The sequence below is a fragment of the Electrophorus electricus genome, chromosome 13 (genome assembly GCF_041902795.1).
Source record: "Electrophorus electricus isolate QZ-2024a chromosome 13, ASM4190279v1, whole genome shotgun sequence".
Lineage (NCBI taxonomy): Eukaryota > Metazoa > Chordata > Actinopteri > Gymnotiformes > Gymnotidae > Electrophorus > Electrophorus electricus.
Window position 1 is genome coordinate 3,235,063 of NC_137509.1, and position 19,164 is coordinate 3,254,226.

Genomic DNA, 19,164 nt, shown 5'->3' on the forward strand with positions numbered 1-19,164 from the left:
GCATATTTCATAATTGTGAATAAAATATTAGGACAAAATGAATTAATTCTCTGTAAGATGGGCTCAAACCCAGGGCATCTAGTTGATGACACCCTGCTGGATGAGCAACTATACTCTAATGATGGTGGGCCCGTGTGCAGAACAGTTAGATCTTGGATCAGGTAAAACAAAAGGAAACTCTAAACACCACGCTGAGCATGGAAAAAGGGACAACAAAGGACACCACGGGAAGAATGGCAACCCCGATGCACTGGGGAAAACCAAACTAAAACTTCCCAAACAAAACCAGAACACGAGGAGGAACTTGAATGGCTAAGGGAAGCCTCAGGAGAGAGACAGACTTGAGAGGGAAAACTGGAAAAACACAAATACCTTCGCAGACAATAAGTGAGGTGTAGCATGAGGGCTCACAGACCTGGATACCTGAAGTTACCGGCTAGGAGCTTGCCTCAAAACTTTAGCAAACACACAGATCAAGTGGGTTTGTTAAACTGTGAACCATATCAGGCTCAGCTATCAACACAGCAGCCAGTGTGCTGCAAGCAATATCCTCTATCTAGTGATTAAAGAAACAGTTTTGCTTTATAATACAACTGTTAATCTGGGAAGGGCTGAAGGTTGAAGGTTTACACAGGACCTTAGGATGGTAATCGAAGTAATTGTTCCATGTGCTCCTCTTGTGCCAGACATGCCAGGTGTTGTTAAACTTCCTGCTACTCACACATTTTAATACACGTTTTGCCACAAGGCTTAGAACATTTACATTTATGGCATTTAGCAGACACTCTTATCCAGAGCGACTTACAAAAGTGCTTTGTCACTTACTCATAGAATATATCTATGAGTACAGTATATATATATATACACACAGTATATATATATATATATATATATATATATATATATATATATATATATATATATATATATATATACACACACAGTATAAGTACAGTATAGTAGGTTAGAATTAAACATACCAATGAACTAGAATACTGTAGAATACAGGGATGAATGCTGATCCCTAGAAGTGCAAAATACATAATGTCTATCTTAAACAATGATAAGTTCTATAAACAATAAGTGCGAAAGTTTGTTAAAAAGCATAAATAATGCCCTACAATAAGTATTAAACTAGTCAGTCAATAAGGGAGCAGTGTCAGTTGCCCTTTAAATATTCTGCAAAGAGATGGGTCTTCAGTCTGTGTTTGAAGACTGCAAGGGACTCTGCTGTCTGGACAGCAAGCGGGAGTTCATTCCACCATCTTGGAGCCAGGACAGAAAATAATCTCGATGCTCGTCATCCATGAGACCTGAAGCAAGGTATTTCAAGCCGAGCAGTACTTGAGGTTCAAAGTACTCGAGGTACAGGTTTGGCTTTGACCATTGACCTCATGTATGAAGGGGCTGGTCCATTTTTGGATTTGTAGGCAAGCATCAAGATTTTAAATCTGATTTGTGCAGCTACAGGGAGCCAATGAAGGGAGCACAGTAGTGGAGTAACATGTGTGAACTTCCTAAGATTGAAGACCAGTCGTGCTGCTGCATTCTGGACAAGTTGTAGAGGTTTGATGGCTTTTAGAGGAAGACCAGCAAGTAGCGAGTTGCAGTAGTCTAGCTTTGAGATCACAAGAGACTGCACAAGCACCTGGGTAGCTTCCTGCGAAAGAAAGGGTCGAATCCTTCGTATGTTACAAAGGAGGAATCTGCAAGACCGGGTTAGATTAGAAACGTGAGTTGAGAACGACAACTGGTTGTCCAAAGTTACGCCCAGGCTACGGGCAGCTTCGAATGGTGATACCAGGGAGTTCTCAATGGAAACAGTAAGGTCATGGTAAGGGTTGGGAGTACCTGGGATGAACAGAAGCTCAGTTTTACTGGGGTTGAGCTTCAAGTGGTGGGCTGTCATCCATGATGCAATGTTAGTTAAGCATGCCGAAATACATCTGGAGACCTGCGTGTCAGAGGGTGGAAAAGAAAGAAATAATTGAGTGTCATCAGCATAGCAGTCACACCAAGCCTGGAAAGAACAGAGAGAAGAATGTTGTGGTTCACTGTGTCAAAGGCTGCTGAAAGGTCTAGAAGAATCAAAACAGATGACTGTTTGGCAGCTTTAGCGGCATGAAGTTTCTCAGTCACCGCTATGAGGGCCGTTTCTGTAGAATGTGCCGGTTTGTAGCCAGACTGATTGGGATCATGCAGCTTGTTCTGGGTGAGAAAAAGAGACAATTGATTATAAACTGCTCATTCAAGGGCTTTTGAGAGGAAAGAGAGAAGTGATAACGCTGGAGCTGTCAAGTGTGGCCTTCTTGAGGATTGGTACCACCCTGGCGGTTTTGAATGCAGTAAGCACATATCCAGAAGATAAGTAGTTGTTGATGATGACAGATGAAAGGAAGCAGATCTCTTGCGGTTGTCTGGAACAGAGCAGAAGGAATCGGATCCAGCGGACATATAGTCGGAGTTGAAGAATTTCATCTGTGGAGAGAGGAGAAAAAGAAGTCAGAGAGTTGGATGTTGGGGAATGCACATTAGTTGGAGGAGTGGGAACAGAGGAAAAGGACTGGTGGATTGCTGCAACCTTCTCAAAGAAGGTGATAAAATTTTCTGGAGTAAGAGATGAGGAAGGGTGGGGAGGGGGAGGATTAAGGAGAGAAGAAAAAATAGTGAAGCACTTGCGTGGATCAGATGATGATGATTCGAATTTCTCTCTGTAGTAGGATGACTTTGCAGATGTTACTTCCAGTGAGAACTTGGAAAGGAGAGACTTGTATGAGCTAAGATCTGAATCTATGTGAGATTTCCTCCACCTCCTCTCTGCAGTCCTTCGTTCTCTCCTGTGGCAGTGAAGTGTTTCTGTTAGCCAGGGGGCAGGTGGGGAGGACTTAGCGGGTCTAGAGGAGAGAGGGCACAGAAGATTCATTGATGTGGAGAGTGTAGAAATGAAAGTATTTGTAACTGTATCCAAAGAGAGAGAGGATAGAGAGTCAGGGTGAGGAAGGGTGGACAAAATAGTAGAAGTAAGGGAAGAGGGAGTTATGGAGTGCAGATTGCGACGGAGGAAGGAGGAACATGTTGGAGATGACTGGATGGAAAGAGAAGGAAGGGAGAGAGAGAAGGATAGAAAGTGATGGTCCGAGAGGTGGAGGGGGGTGACTGCGATGTCTGATGTTGTGGTGGTATGGGTGAAGATCAGGTCCAGAACATTGCCCGCTTTGTGAGTCAGAGGAGAGTGGTAGAGGGTGAGGTCAAATGCTGTCAACAGTGGAAGGATGCAGGAGGAATGCAGCTTGTCTGATGGAAGGTTGAAGTCACCAAGGAGAATGAATAAATGCACCTGCTGTCTTTGCAGCCACCATACGTGACTCCCTGACTCCTTTATCCCTCAAATAACATGGCTAACTTTTACTGGTCTTCCCAGTACTGATTCTATGGTATGGTTTTGTGGAAACATTGTTTATAGAGGAATAAGTCATTTTCAATGGACTGGTAGCCATTTTCCTGCTTTTTCCATGCTGCATTTAATCACAGTATGGAAACAGCACTAATTAAAGTAATCAATGACCTGTTGTTGGCTTCTGACCAGGGTTATGTCTCTTTGCTTACATTGCTTGATCTGACACTATAGATCACAACCTTTTACTAGATAGACTTGAAATTGTTGATGGTATTAGGGGAACAGCCCAGACTACATCATTGCACATAATAGTTTCTTTATTTACACACCTTTGTACCTGGACATGCCTAATCTAGTCTCTTTTTCTGCTGAGGTACACCTACCTCTGATGTGATGATGTTACTGAGCCTCATCCCATCTCAGCTGCATTGGCTACTCCCACCACCCCCTGAGGTCCCCTGCTGTAGCCCACCACACCTCCACCCTAGCCAACTACTTCTCCATTGCTCTTAATGGATGTTCTCTTGCGGGCTGGGTCCTGGACACCTCAGGACAAGACTAGGACTTCTGGAAAGTTGGACAAATCATTAATTGCTTATTTTATTTTTATTTAATGCATTTTTCTCTTCAAACTGTTATCATTGTGGTGTCCGTTTTCAGCCAGAGGAGGATGGCCCCTCCTTTCAGTCTTAGTTCCTCTCAAGGTTTCTTCCTCGTGCTCTAGGGAGCTTTTCCTTGCCACTGTCACCCTTGTCTTGCTCACTGTGGGCTTGGACTTGGACATTTGTAAAGCTGCTTTACGTTTGTAAAGCTTGTTGTAAAAAGTGCTATATAAATACATTTTTAATTTTTGAATTTTGAATATACATACATGCATATGTAAATACATACAGTGCATACATGTGTTATAAGATTTTTGTGGGCCCTGATCATTCTGAATAACCCAGTCTCTATTTAAATTCCCACTTTGAAAAAGTTTGAGTTAAGTTTTTCTCAGACACCATTTTAAATATTCATGGTTGCATCGCATGATGTAACCAGTACATATAGTTAAACACATAATTAAAGTTATTTCAGTACCCTTCAAACCCCTCCACTAAACCAGATCATCACTATATGTATTAGTTATAGATCACAATCCTGCCTTCAGTACTGTATGATAAGATGAGGGGGGTTTTGGATTTTAGACATTTTACAACCAGGTTCTTGCAGTAAGTATTATCACACAGCTTATTTTATTGATCTTTTTAAACTCATTGAGACTCTGGACATGGAGCACTTTTGAACTTGTGAATTTTGCATTATGTATATTGTGTGTTTTATTTGTATGTGTTTTATATATTCTCATGTTGTGATTTTATGTTGTGGGCTTATGTATTGTCAGTGATCCTATGAGCTGCACTACAACAAATTCCTATTGGTTTTTGCTTATCATTATGGAGTTTGGAATATGTTTAGTCTACGTCTATAAAATGAGTTTAAGTGGAACAGTAACATCTGAGCCCCCAACAGTACCCTCCATAAAGTGTGATTATTTGATGGACATGATGAGATAAGACTTAAGCCTGAGTCTGTGGAACTGATTATAGTAACTTTGTCCTTTTGTCTTATAAAGTAAAATGTACTACTAAAATGGATTTCCAAATGGATTTATTCTGCTATGCTTAAATAACAATCCTGTTGCAGACCCACTGAACATCAACTGTGCAGCCTAACTGTATATGAGCTCCACCTATTGGATATCTCTGGCACTACACAGCCTCTGTTCTGTAGTCAATGCCAGTGTTTTTCATCAGTCCTGGTTAGGAGGCCAATGAACTGCACAGTATATTGTTTTTCCTCTACTTAATCATCTTATTAAACTAAGACCTGCATCTAGCGATGAATTTGGACACATCAGTGATGTTACCTAAGGTCACTGGCTGTTTACGGTCTTTCAAACATCATACATCATCTCCCAGGTAATCCAGCTGGCAGTGATAATTTCCCAGCTTGTGCCCCAGTAGCATCCATCGACGGATCACTCCTTCCACAGTCATCTAGAGGTCTTATCTACTGCGTCTGTTTCCCTGGACCACTCCTTCCACAGTTATCTAGAGGTCTTATCTGCTGCATCCTCTTATAGTGCAACCAGAAAGTATTCACAGCGCTTCACTTTTTCCACATTTTGTTATGTTACAGCTTTATTCCAAAATGGATTAAATAATTTTTTTCCCTCAAAATTCTACACACAATACCCTATAATCACAAAGTGAAAAAAGTTTGTTTGGAATTTTTGCAAATGTATTTAAAAAAAAATAAATAAAAAAATCACAGGTACATAAGTATTCACAGCCTTTGCTTAATACTTTGTTGAAGCACCTTTGGCAGCAATTACAACCTCAAGTCTTTTTGAGTATGATGCTACACGCTTGGCACACCTATTTTTGGGCAGTTTCTCCCATTCTTCTTTGCAGAACCTCTCAAGCTCCATCAGGTTGGATGGGGAGCGTCTGGGCACAGCCATTTTCAGATCTCTCCAGAGATGTTCAATAGGGTTCAAGTCTGGGCTCTGGCTGGGCCACTCAAGAACATTTACAGAGTTGTCCCGAAGCCACACCTTTGTTGTCTTAGCTGTGTGCTTAGGATCGTTGTCCTGTTGGAAGAAGAACCTTCACACCAGTCTGAGGTCCAGAGCACTCTGGAGCAGGTTTTCTTCAAGGATGTCTCTGTACATTGCTGCATTAATGTTTCCCTCGACCCTGACTAGACTCCCAGTTCCTGCTGCTAAAAAACAACCCCACAGCATGATGCTGCCACCACCATGCTTCACTGTAGTGATGGTATTGGCCAGTTGATGAGTGGTGCCTGGTTTCCTCCAGACATGACGCTTGGCATTCAGGCCAAAGAGTTCAATCTTTGTTTCATCAGACCAGAGAATTTTGTTTCTCATGGTCTGAGAGTCCTTCAGGTGCCTTTTGGCAAACTCCAAGTGGACTGTCTTGTGCCTTTTAATCCGTCTGGCCACTCTACAATACAGGCCTGATTGGTGGAGTGCTACAGAAATGGTTGTCCTTCTGGAAGGTTCTCCTCTCTCCACAGAGCAATACTGAAGCTCTGTCAGAGTGACCCTTAGGTTCTTGTTCACCTCCCTGACTAAGGTCCTTCTACCCCAATCACTGATTGGCCGGGTGGACAGCTCTAGGAAGAATCCTGGTGCTTCCAAACTTCTTACACTTACTGATGATGGAGGCCACTGTGCTCATTGGAACCTTCAATGCTGTAGAAGTTTTTCTGTACCCTTCCCCCAATCTGTGCCTTGATACAATCTTGTCTCAGAGGTCTACAGACAATTCCTTGGACTTCATGGCTTGGTTTGTGCTCTGACATGTATTGTCAACTATGGGACCTTATATAGACAGATGTGTGCCTTTCCAAATCATGTCCAATCAACTGGATTTACCACAGGTGGACTCCAATCAAGTTGTCAAAACAACTGCAGGATGATCAGTGGAAACTGGACGCACCTGAGCTCAGTTTTGAGTGTCATGGCAAAGGCTGTGAATACTTATGTACATGTGATTTTTTGGGTTTTCTATTTTTAATACATTTTCAAAACTTCCAAACAAACTTTTTTCACTTTGCCATTATGGGATATTGTGTGTAGAATTTTGAGGGGAAAATAAATTTAATCCATTTTGGGATAAGGCTGTAACATAACAAAATGTGGGAAAAGTGAAGCACTGTGAATACTTTGCACTTGTGATGTCCAGGGGACAGTAAGCCTTATACAGAGACCATAGGCCTTATATAGACTATAGACCTTACAAAGAGACCATAGACCTTATACAGTCTTCAAGCCACCTCTATGGGCAGGCACACACACACACACACACACACACACACACACACACACACACACACACACACACACACACACACACACACACACACACACACACACATACACACACAGACAGAGCACGTTCTCCAGATCCACTAGGTCTGCGTATTTGGCTTCCCTTCCTTTCATTGGCCTATTCCATCCTATCCTGCACAGTGTCTGGTCTCAGGGTGGTCTCTGTAATGGTCTCAGGGTGGTGGTCTCTGTAATGGTCTCAGGGTGGTGGTCTCTGTATATGTCTCAGGGTGGTGGTCTCTGTAATGGTCTCTGTAATTTGCCCTCATCTGTCAGTCATGTGCTGTTCCTAAGAGCCCTACTGTTGTCTGGCTGTGGGTGGGGCTTCATCCCTGCTCTGGTAATAGCCTTCAGCATGTGGTCACTTGGTCAAAACTGTTGTATTTGGTGTATCTTAATTTGCATTTTGGTAAATGGAAATTTATGAAAATAAGCATCAAAAATTAATCCAAAGATACAGTTGTAGGGAGCTTGGTTATAAGAACAGAGAGCAAAGGCTAAACATAGCAGACCCAAGCACAGACTAACAGAGGAGCTGCACGATCAGTTATAGGTAAGAAAAGACTTTTTAAAAAAGGTTTTAAAAGTGTTTTTATATATAAGACATTGTCTATAGCTATATATAGCAGACACCTAGATATACACAATTCATTCATTTTATTTATTAATCCTGCATGTATACACCCACACGTGTACATTTTATTTGATGTTAAATGTATGCTCTCTGATGTTTAGTACAGTAACCTGGCCCATTCCATTTTTTAAAATACTTTCTAAAACTTGAGTACTAGTTTACTGCAATGAAAAACATGGTTGTAGACCCTATAGAATAAAAAATGTACTAAACATTTTTAATTGAACTTTCTTGAATTGATTCAATGTTTATGAAATGCAGTTTTGTGGGGGTCAGGACACTGAACAAATTCAAACAGGGATTTTATACCTTTAACCCTGTGAGAGGATGAACAGTTGATGATGTTCAATCTGGCTGTACAGGGAAGGACTCTGACGGACTCCTTTTTTCCCCAAACATTAGACATTTTTCAATCTAGTGGATTGGATAACCTTTCAGAAATGGTGTGTGGTTATTGTATATGGATGGATAAATTCTACAGTGGTGCAGCAACACTCGTTTGCATTTCTGGAACTTTATGTAAATCAGCATGAAAAAAGGGCTGGAGAGATGTGATTGTCTTCACTTTAAATTCCATCATATGTTCTCGTGATGAAGATATAAATTGTATCTTGATTATTCATGAGTGTGTTTAATTTCTAAATCCTTTATGCTTTTAACTCCACAGTTTGGTTTCATCAAAATAGCATCAAAATAAAGCAAAACACTGAAAGCTGGCTAAAGGAACAATAATGTCGTCAGATCTATGGTTCCTCTATACACTGAATACTGATTATGTGAACTTTAGTAAAGTAACAACATAATCCCAACTCAGTCCTTTAGTGTTTTAGAAACTCCTAACTGGTGCTGTATTGTTGAAAAATCACTACAATTATTTAAAATGATGTCTTGCATAAAAGCAGAATTTCAGGAATAAAATGTTTCTGGAATCCACATAACTCACAGAACAGTTTAGTAGGTGTATGGTATCTGTGTACGGTATTTCTGGTGAAGTAACTTCTGTTGAGATGAGGATAAAAGCCTGACCTTTAACTCTGAGTTTTCTCTAATATACCAGATACAACTATATAAGTTACTGAACATGATCAAATAATTTTAATAGGGTGATTTAGAATAGGAAAAACCATGAACTATACAGTGCTGTAGCCACTGAGGACTGACAAGATATTGTGTAATTCTAATTCAGTAGAAACAGTGTAGTGACATTCCATGAACCACTAGGTGGAGCTCATAAACCAAATATTGAGGCTCGACAGTTGATGTGCTGTGTGATGGTCCAAAAAGGATAAAGCTAGCATTTTAGGCTTTTAAACAGTTTTAAGCAATAATATTTTAGACTAGTGAACTGGATACATTTTCAGAAATGACAAATTCTGTGCTTTTTGTATAATGTATAAATCTATAAATCTGGTTCCTTGTGATTTACACAATCTTAGAATAAAATTGTCTCACTTCAGGCTAGAGCTCTCTCTAATTATCTGAAATCCCTGATAGTGGATAGACGATAGGCAAAGATTGGATTACTGTTGTGTAATGTCTGAATCTTCTACACCTTGTGCTCCACTGCACTTCATCCTGCTTTTCTCAGGTCAGTGAAACATATGAAACATCAGGGACTGTAGTGTCCTGCTCATGGGAGGTTTTTATTCTAACAGGACTGTGGGCTCTAGCCATGTGTGTGACTCCCCAGTTTTATGTGGTGAAAGCAGAACTGAACTGGACTGATGCTCAGAACTACTGCAGAGGAATTTACACTGATCTGGCCACCAAGAAGAAATGAAAATTATAACAGCTCTAATGAAGGGCCAGCCAGGAGTCAATTGTTGGATAGAAATAAGACACAAAATTGACCAGAACAACAAAACTATCAGCCATTTTCAATAGTTCATAGTATTATAACAACTTTATCAGTACAATGTAAATTTAGATGATCTCTTGATGGTTTCTATTGGGTTAAACCAAAATATAATTGAAATAATAAAAAATAAAGTAATTCTAGATAGTGAGGGTTACGAAAACATGTGGCAGGTGTGGAAGGTGTGTAGAACGACAGGTTGATTGACAAAACAAATGTTATGAACAACCGTGTGTATTATACAAAAATCACAAATCGCAAATTGAGTAACAAATAAAGAGACCAAGTTGGGTCTCTAGTCAGTGTTCTGTATTTACCACATAGACTGTAGAACTGAAGGGTTGTTAGCAGGTGCCTTTCAGCCACAGACAAAAGAAACAAACAAAACCCAAACTCCTGTTCCTTAAGCTCAAGTCACAAGAAATGCAGCACCTGTCCTATCTAACTAAAACCAAATAGAACATAAATACATGGACAGCACAAAGTTCTTACCTAACATGTGTAACACTTGGGCCTTGTACATGTTGTATAACATATAGGCACACCCCTGGTAAGCTACTCTGTTAAGAGCTGTCTATTAACAGCTTACACTAATGAAGTTACCATGTTAACAAAGGGCTTTATGTATGTCTTAAATTCTAAGGTGCCTCCTTCCAAAGGAAAAAGGCTTAAAAATTGTGGTTGGGTGTGTACAGTGTGACATCCTCTAGGCAGAAACAACGTAGTCTGACGTTTGACTCTGGCTATGTTCGAAATAGCCTAATACATACTGTATACTGCATACTGCACTCAGTATATACTGTATACTGGTCCCTGTAGTAGTATGCAGTATAGTATCCAGTATGCAACAAATGCAAACCATACTATGAGGTCACGTGAACATCTGAAGTTTCTGCCCACTTGTGAAAAGTTTTTCTGCCACTGTTGCATGACTGGAGTACATCACAAAGATTGCTCTGGTCATGCACTGGAATATTTGGCCAGAGTAGTATGTTATCTGGGTACATTTCACATACTTGAAAAATTAATTTTGGTCACATACTGCATACAGCATACTGATTGGGGGCCCATCATTACATAACTAGTATGTAGTAGGCTATTTAGAACACAACCTCTCTCTTCAATCTTCTCCCAACATCCACTTAAAGTTGAAACTCCACCTCCTCACATGAGGTCACACAAAACGGAACTAAATGCACCAATGAGAGAGAGAGCAAGAGAGAGCAGTAATTGTGTATATTTGGAGTGTATCTTTATAATAAACATGCTAGTGGAATGCTAGTTTGAAATATTCTCTGTAGTTGTTCCACAGCTTTGGGCCTGCAGCTCTAAAAACTCCATCACCATACGTGTGTAGTTTGGTAGGAGGAACAGAGAGCAAAAGAGCATCTGCAGACCGGAGCAGCCATGAGGGATTGTGTCTGGACAACAGAGCAGAAAGGTAATCAGGAGCCAGACCATGTAAAGATTTAAAAACCAGGAGTAAGATTTTCTACTGTATGCGATAATGGACCAGGAGCCAGAGTAGTTTATTTTAAATTTTTTTAAACTTGGGGATTATGTGTTCTTGTGATCTGGTGTGCGTGAGAACTCTTGCCACTGAATTCTGCAGTTATTGGAGCTTCTTGAGAAGACTAGCAAGGAGCCCAACCAGAACTGAGTTGCAGTATTCCAGTCTGGCTGTAATAAAAGCATGAGATGGAGTTACAGAATCAGGGAGTGAGGGATGCAGTCTGGTGATATTCTTAAGGTGTAAGAAGACAATTTTGGTGATGCTATTAATATTTGCCACAAGAGTCCATGATAAAACCAAGGTTATGGACCTGAGTCACAGAGCAGGTGATAAAATCCAGGATAGAGTGGGTTGACAAATTTTACTGAGAGTGGAAGGAGATGCTATGAGAATGACTTCAGATTTGTTACTATTAAGTTTGAGGAAGTTCAAAGCCATCCAGTGTTTTTTTTTTATTACACTCTGTCTGCTTGATTGGTTGTTGTTCATATAGACAGACAGTTCATTTATGTTCTGTTCTCTCTGGTGTTTGCACTACATTTGTCTAATGCACATATTTGCATTGGTAACTGTATGCTAATATGAAAACTGCTTTTTTTATCTGTGCACTTCAAGTTAAACATTTGCTACTGTAGGATCAAAATCTTTCAACAGTGTCAGAAGACAAAGATCACATACCACTAAATCAGTCACATGATGGCTACAGTGTACCACTTAGCCCAGACAAAATATCTGTTGTTGAAAGTCATGATTTTGCTCAAGGAAATGGTAATCGCCCAAAAGCCACACCAGCCTCTAATCTACTTAGAGAGCCATACAAAGGCAACCAACCCATCGTGCCACACCAACCATTTTCTCAAACATACAGTCCCTTTCCCACCCAGGAAGGTCAGCACCATCCACAGACACCTGTCATAGCCGTGCATCATAATGTAAATGCCAGACCATACAGGGTTTAATGATATCTCTAGATACCTAGTCCGCCGGGAGCTTGTCACATCTGGTCTCATTAAGTTTGATGATTGCCCCAAAAACTGCTGGGCATGGAAATCATCATTTGTGAATGCTCTAGAAGGACTAAACCTGACTTTCAATGAGGAACTTGACCTTCTGAACAAGTGTCTCGGTCTTCAGTCTTCAGAGTATGTTAGAAAGATGAAAGCTGTTCATGTTAGTGATCCTACTGCCGGACTCAGTGTGGCATGGCGATATTTCGAAGAGTGTTCTGGTTTGCCAGACATTATTGAGAGATCCCTTTTCAAAAGGCTTGAGGAGTTCCCCAAGATCAGAAACAATGATCCTTTGAGACTTAGGAGACCTGTTAAGAGAAATAGAGTCAGCAAAATTAGAGGGTTACTTATCTGGGCTTGCCTATTTGGACATTGCAAGGGGGATTAATTTTACAGTTCTAAAACGAACATATGCGCTGCAAGAGAAATGGATAGCTCATGGTGGCCAGTACAAATTGGAATACCAAGTGCCATATCCACCATTTTCATCCTTTACTCAGTTTGTCTGCAGAGGTTCACACATAAAATGACCCTAGCTTTATTCTTCACTCATCCAGTGGCAAAACAGTTAAGGCAGAACACTCCCAGAGAAGATTTGGCCACTCCAAGGGCCTCATCTCTTCTCACAAAACTGAGCTCTTCCCATCACGTGTTTCCACAATGTCACAGTCTGGCAGCAACAAAGCAGACGTCGACAGGTACTGTCCAATCCACAAAAAGCCGCATCCCCTCAAGCGCTGCAGAGGCTTTAGAAGCAAATCCCTTGAGGAACATAAGGCTTTTCTAAAAGAGATGCGTATATGTTTCCGGTGCTGCTCATCAAGTATCCACATGGCTAAAGATTACAAGATAGCCTTACTGGGTGTAGAGTGACACAGCACTGCGCACGTTGCTGCCCTTCATCCTGGTCCAGCTCCATGGATGCATGTAAGGCTTGACCTCGAGCATGGTAGGGAGGAAAAGGACTTACCTTCTGTAAACGCCAACTGCACGGAAAGCTGCGGAGCTGTCAATAGCTCTAGATCTTGTTCCAAGATCTGCCTCACGAAAATGTTTCCCAGGGGACATGTGCCAGGATCACAGATATTGCTGGAAGAAGAGCTATGAACTTTATTGCTCAGCCTTTAGATGGCAGTATAAGTGTACTTCTTCCTACCCTCATAGAATGTGATCATATTCCAGATCATAGATCTGTGATACCAACTCCTGAGGTCACAAAACTCCATCCTCACCTCAAACCCATTGCACATCTCATTCCCCCACTTGATCATGATGCCCAGATTCTCCTTCTCTTTGGGCATGACATTCTTCAAGTTCATAAGGTAAGAGACCAGTACAATGTCCCACACAACATACTTATGCTCAGAAGTTTGATCTTGGCTAGGCTGTAATAGGTGATATCTGTTTGGGTGCCACCCACAAGCCTGCAGTTATTAACGTGTATAACACAAACATTTTGATCAATGGCAATCCTCATTTCCACCCTTGCCCAAATTATCTCTGTTTAAAAGAGAAATTCACCACAAAAGACAGCTATAAAAGGGTGAACATGCGGAAGCACAATTTTTGAGAAAACAAATGATGACCATAAGATCGCAGCCTCTATTCAGGACAGACAGTTCATTCAGTTAATGGACAAAGAGATGTGCATAGATGATTCTAACAGCTGAGTAGCTCCTCTTCCCTTTCACAAACTGAGACCACGTCTCCCCAGCAACAGAGAGCAAGCTGTAAGTCGCTTTTTTGTGGCATTCATACAAAAAATCTTTGATCAGGATCATACTGAGCTAGCACTTTCTGTGATGGATGGGGAAGAATGGTGTTATTTACCCACATTTGGAGTATATCACCCATGCAAACCAGACCAGATTAGAGTTGCATTTAACTTCAGTGCCAAACATTTTGGTATCTCCTTAAATTATATGTTGTTGACAGGACCAGACTTAAACAACTTACTATGAATCTTAATGCGTTTCAGATGTGAGCAGTTGACCTTCGCTGCAGATATAGAACAGATGTTGCACAGCTTCCTTGTGAGTGAAATTGGCTACCTGAGAAAGATCCTTAACCCTCAGTTGCTCAAGTTGTGTTCATTCAGAATTGTAAGTTGTTTTTGACAAAACATAAGCTAAATGCTTTAAATGTAATGTGGTCCAGTAAATCCCAGTGCATTCTCTGACTCTATAATGTTTATGGAACAAAACAGCTAAAAACCTTGTTTTTAGGTTTTATATGTTGACTACCATTATTAGCCTCTTGCAGCCACCACTCATGATTGGTGGCCATGTTTTGACAATGTGTGTGTGTGTGTGTGTGTGTGTGTGTGTGTGTGTGTGTGTGTATGCGTGTAAGATTCTGAAGCTCCATTCTCAGTCCTCAGACTCCTTAGTAGTCTACTGGCAACTTCTTCATATCTGCTAGTGTCCTTTGTTTTGGCAATCAAATGCTTCAGAGCTCAAAGTAAGAACTCTCAATTTCCTGAACATCTATTTACCAAACTTCAGAAATGGTTCATTGAATGAAATTAACTACTAAAGAAAACTGACTTTATAAACTGATAGAGGCTGAAACGTCTGCTTAAGGAGATGAAATTATTTCCAATATAGTGCTGAATGTGTTTTAACAGTAAGCTTGGGATCCAGTGTGTTATAAACCTCTGCATAAGAATCGCTCCATCTGAGAGGTCTCTTTTCCCACTACTCTAAGAGGAACTTGTAAGCAGACCTCCCCTTCTGGATTTTCTTCTTTTATAAAACCTGGCAGTAACTGTAGCTCTAGTAATGGGGTTGTGGTGCTTTTACTGTAGTTCCAGATTGAAGTTTCAATTGATGTTAATAGTCACTTGTATTAAGAATATTAAACATGTTCTTGCTATTTCTAAAATGTTCTTTGTGTTTGTGTACAGTTAGCATCTTCTAATCTGTTTTACTTGTAATTAAATTTTAAAAGAAACATTTTAATAAAATAAAGTTGCAGATTTAACAAACATAAAACATTTCTCATGTAGTTGCCTCAAATTCTTGATGTACTTGTTTCTAAAAAGATGACAAGCTTAGTTTACATAAGGATGAAACTACTATTTCTTTACAATAGCATCCTGAATTCATGATGTGAGACAAACCTCAGAAAATGAGAGGTGACATTACGGGTAGGTCTGACATTAAACATATGTGAAATCACAACAGAGATAATAAAGACATTTATTCTACCTGGGTGGGACATTTGTCAAGGTACATTGTGAAGCCATACTGAGGAACAACTAATTTCAAATAGTTTATAGAATCACATTTTACAGAATGAATATACCACAATGGCGACTTAATTCGAAGTTCTTTCTAAGAATTTATGTATATGTGGATTTGCAAGGGAAATCTGGTGTTGCTTGCTTTAAATCATCTTCTCCAATCTGCATGAGAAGAGAATCTCAAGAGAATCTCAGTCCTGCTTCTGAACTGAATGATTATATGGGGACATTTTCTAGAGGCTCTGCCACCGTAAGACCGCTGAGTTGTATAGTACAAAAATAGGAATACAAACAACAGCCATTGTCCAATGGGTGTATTGATGTGACCGTTATTTATTTAAATTGTTGGTGATTTGTTTGGTTGCTCTGTTGTTAAGGATATTTAAAGGATATTTGTTTAGGAAATATTTTTAAATGATTATTCCGTGGTTTGTGAGACTTTTAATGTGACATGCTTAAATCTATATTGTGGACAGGAAGTGTTTTAATTGCTTGTTCGAGCCGTGGCAGCATCGACTGTTTATGCGTGGAAACCGTTATTCCGGCAACAGAACAAACAGATGTAATGGCATACGAGATGGATTTTTAACACTCTGCTGAAGGTGAATAAGGTAATGTTATTTAATTTGCATTTGTTATTTGTTTTGCATATGATCCCTCTCGGCGAACACCATTTATCTAGTGTAAGTTTGGCTGTAGTGGTCATGCTGATGTGCTTGGTAGCGAACAGCTAGTTAGTTAACAACCTGAATCATGAGAAATGTGTCTTCACATCTACGAGTAAGAGTTGTGAAGGGAGTAATGCTATGTTTCGGTTGTAGATTGGGTTTTATACTGATTTTATTGGCAAATTATTAAATGTATTTTGGTGTCGTATCTAGCTATTGAAGTGCATTAACGAAAGTGGATCTAGATTGTGAATTGTTTGGGTAACACTGTTTGAAATAAGTGTATTTTTTTCCTTTTTCTCTTGCAGTGTGCTTGTGAAACTGTTGAATAAAGGAACCGTCAGTTTTTGAGATGATCTATTCAATGAGGATTCTACATAAATCAAACCGTATAACCCATCTGATATATTCTTCAGAGCCACCCCAACCAATAACAATAATAATAATCATTAGAGTAGTACTACTACTCTCATAATAATTGAAACTCACATGTGAAACTTTATTTGTAGTCGTCTAACTTTCCCTAAACTAACTAGTTATTATTAAGACCCGTGGATTTATGGCCTGGCTACAAAGAAAATCTGTCAAGTTTGCATCAGTATGGCAAAATACATTGCCAAGTACTTCCACTTAGTTGGTATCGCATGTTCTGTTAACTGCAGTTATTTTCAGCATCGTGTAACATTAACCAGAGCTGGTAATGATGTGTGAGTCCCATTCCAGTAACCACTGATGACCACTAATTAGACTGTGAATAGATGTTTCACTGCCTCTTCTCTTTTATTTTTTGTTTTCATTTGACTTGTTGCTGATTCTACTTTGTGTCTTTTATCTCTTTTTAGCTTTTTCTGAGTTTTATGTCCTCTGCTCTATTTCCACTGAGCTGCAACAGGCTCTCTCAGTATGTTGTGTGCCTGCAAATTTGCGTTGCATGTAAGTTTTCATTAACAGTGTAAGAAAACTGGTTTTCAGCATTTGTTTCTTTGCTGAGCTCCACCCTATCACATGTTATTTAGTAATGATTTATGTTTATAAAGGGTCAAATTCTAGCTGTAGAACATTACATTTTTAACAAACTTGGAAAATTAGTATGTTGTATTTATAAGGGTCTGTTATGAAATGTTTCCATTTGTTTTCTTGAACAGAGCTATAATTCTTTTGGCAAGGTTTTACACTTACTAATCAAGAGAGTTCTTGTGGTTTGGCTTCTATGCTGGTTCAGCTCAGTGGGTTGAGGATTGCCTCAATCCCATTTGCAGCCAACACCAGAAACAGGTGCACATGAAAGTTAAATATGTATCTGACCCCAAATTGTAATAAATTAGTAATTTGGGCAGAAAATGAGCTATTGTATACCACAGTGCAAGTTATGAGAATGTGGATAACCAACTTTATAAACTTCTTTATTGCTAAGACAGCCTGGTATGTCAGATTTAACTTTTAAAATGGACAAATTTAGGATTTAACCTATTGAACACAAGCAGCAGATATTTAGATTCTTTACAGGAAGATTGTGTTAGGAATTTATAAAACTAAAGCTGGTACTTAGTGTATTGTTTAATCTGATAGTATTTAGCATTATGTTATATAATGCTGTATAAGGAGCTGAGCTTCACATTTTTCCAGCTTGTATATGGTAGAATATTGATATTGATACAGTCCAGAATAACAGTTGACCATTTGTAACCCTCATCTCTGACAGGACATGGACATGCATAACCGCTGTAGAGGAACTTCACAGAACAGAGTCTGGACAAAGAATCTCTGGTTGTGTTCCATGCTCCACACAGTACAGTTACAGGGAGACAACAGGCAGCAATAATCAGATACAGGCAGGAATAATCGAATACAGCTCAGTAACTGAGTGCACAACTTTAGTAACTTGGTAAAACTGGTGAAGATGAAGGAGGAGTGAATACTTGTGCATAAATGAGTTTGGGAATGAGGCACAGGTGATGTAAATTAAGGGTGTGAGCTGGGGTAGGGCAGATGAGTAATAGAACAGAAAAGTAGAGCACTGGAGCGAGACTGGATGGGAGGCAAGAGGCATAACAGCTCCTTTTTTGTAGTGGGTGGTGGCACGACCGTTTCTGCAGATGTGTAGGACACAGAAGCAGTTCTTACAGCCATAGTGATGCCTTCAACAGACACCTAAAAAGCCTCCAGTTGTGCAGTTGTATTTCTCTGAACACTGATACAGAAAGAACTAGGCTACAAATCACACAGACTTCACAGTAAAGGGGGGGAAGTGAGTGGAAACCAGTGGTCAGTAGTTTGGGGGGGGGGAGGGGGTCAATCTTGATTTAGCAGTCTGAGGCCTCTGATTGGTCTGGGGAAGGGATGCAGGGAGAGTGGCAGAACAAACAAGGGCTCAGTAATTTTACTTATTATTTCAACCAGTAATATTTGAGAACAGTATAGTGTATTATTTGTTAGAAGCATCTCAGCACAGCAAACTCAATGCATCATGATCTATGTGCACAAGTGAAGTCAGTGGTAGCTCAGCAGTTAAGGTGTTTGATTTGTAATCAGAAGGTTGCTGGTTCAAGCACCACCACTGCCAGGTTGCCACTGTTGGGCCCCTGAGTAAGGCCCTTAACCCTCAATTGCTCAAGTTGTGCTCAGTCATAATTGTAAGTTGCTTTGGATAAAAAAGTGTCAGGTAAATGTCAGTCATAAATTGCATGAACACAACAGCATTCCAATATGAGTATTAATATATTTATGTTCATAAAAACTTTACAAAAATGTGCGCATGGCCAGTTAGTAAGCTACAAGCACATCATCCAAACTTACATACCACATTCACATCTTGGACAGAGACATACTGTTTTATAAGAGGATGTGGTTTAGGTTCTATTTCGGTCTAGCAGAGATGGAACTGAAACACAATGAATGACTTCTTTAAATTGATCTATTTTTAAACTTCAGATACCTGTATATAA

At 39.9% G+C, this 19,164-nt stretch overlaps 1 long non-coding RNA gene across 3 annotated transcripts; it reads left to right on the plus strand.

The window, feature by feature from the left end:
• Positions 1-16,056: 16,056 nt before the first annotated feature.
• Positions 16,057-18,476, plus strand: LOC113569479 (uncharacterized). Of its 3 annotated transcripts, none has more exons than XR_014115842.1 (3): positions 16,057-16,162; positions 16,528-17,494; positions 17,922-18,476. It is a non-coding gene; the product is annotated as an uncharacterized LOC113569479 (long non-coding RNA). The 3 variants fall into 3 exon arrangements; XR_014115844.1 differs by having other exon boundaries at positions 16,528-17,152; positions 17,365-18,476; XR_014115843.1 differs by having other exon boundaries at positions 16,528-16,608; positions 17,062-18,476.
• Positions 18,477-19,164: the final 688 nt, after the last annotated feature.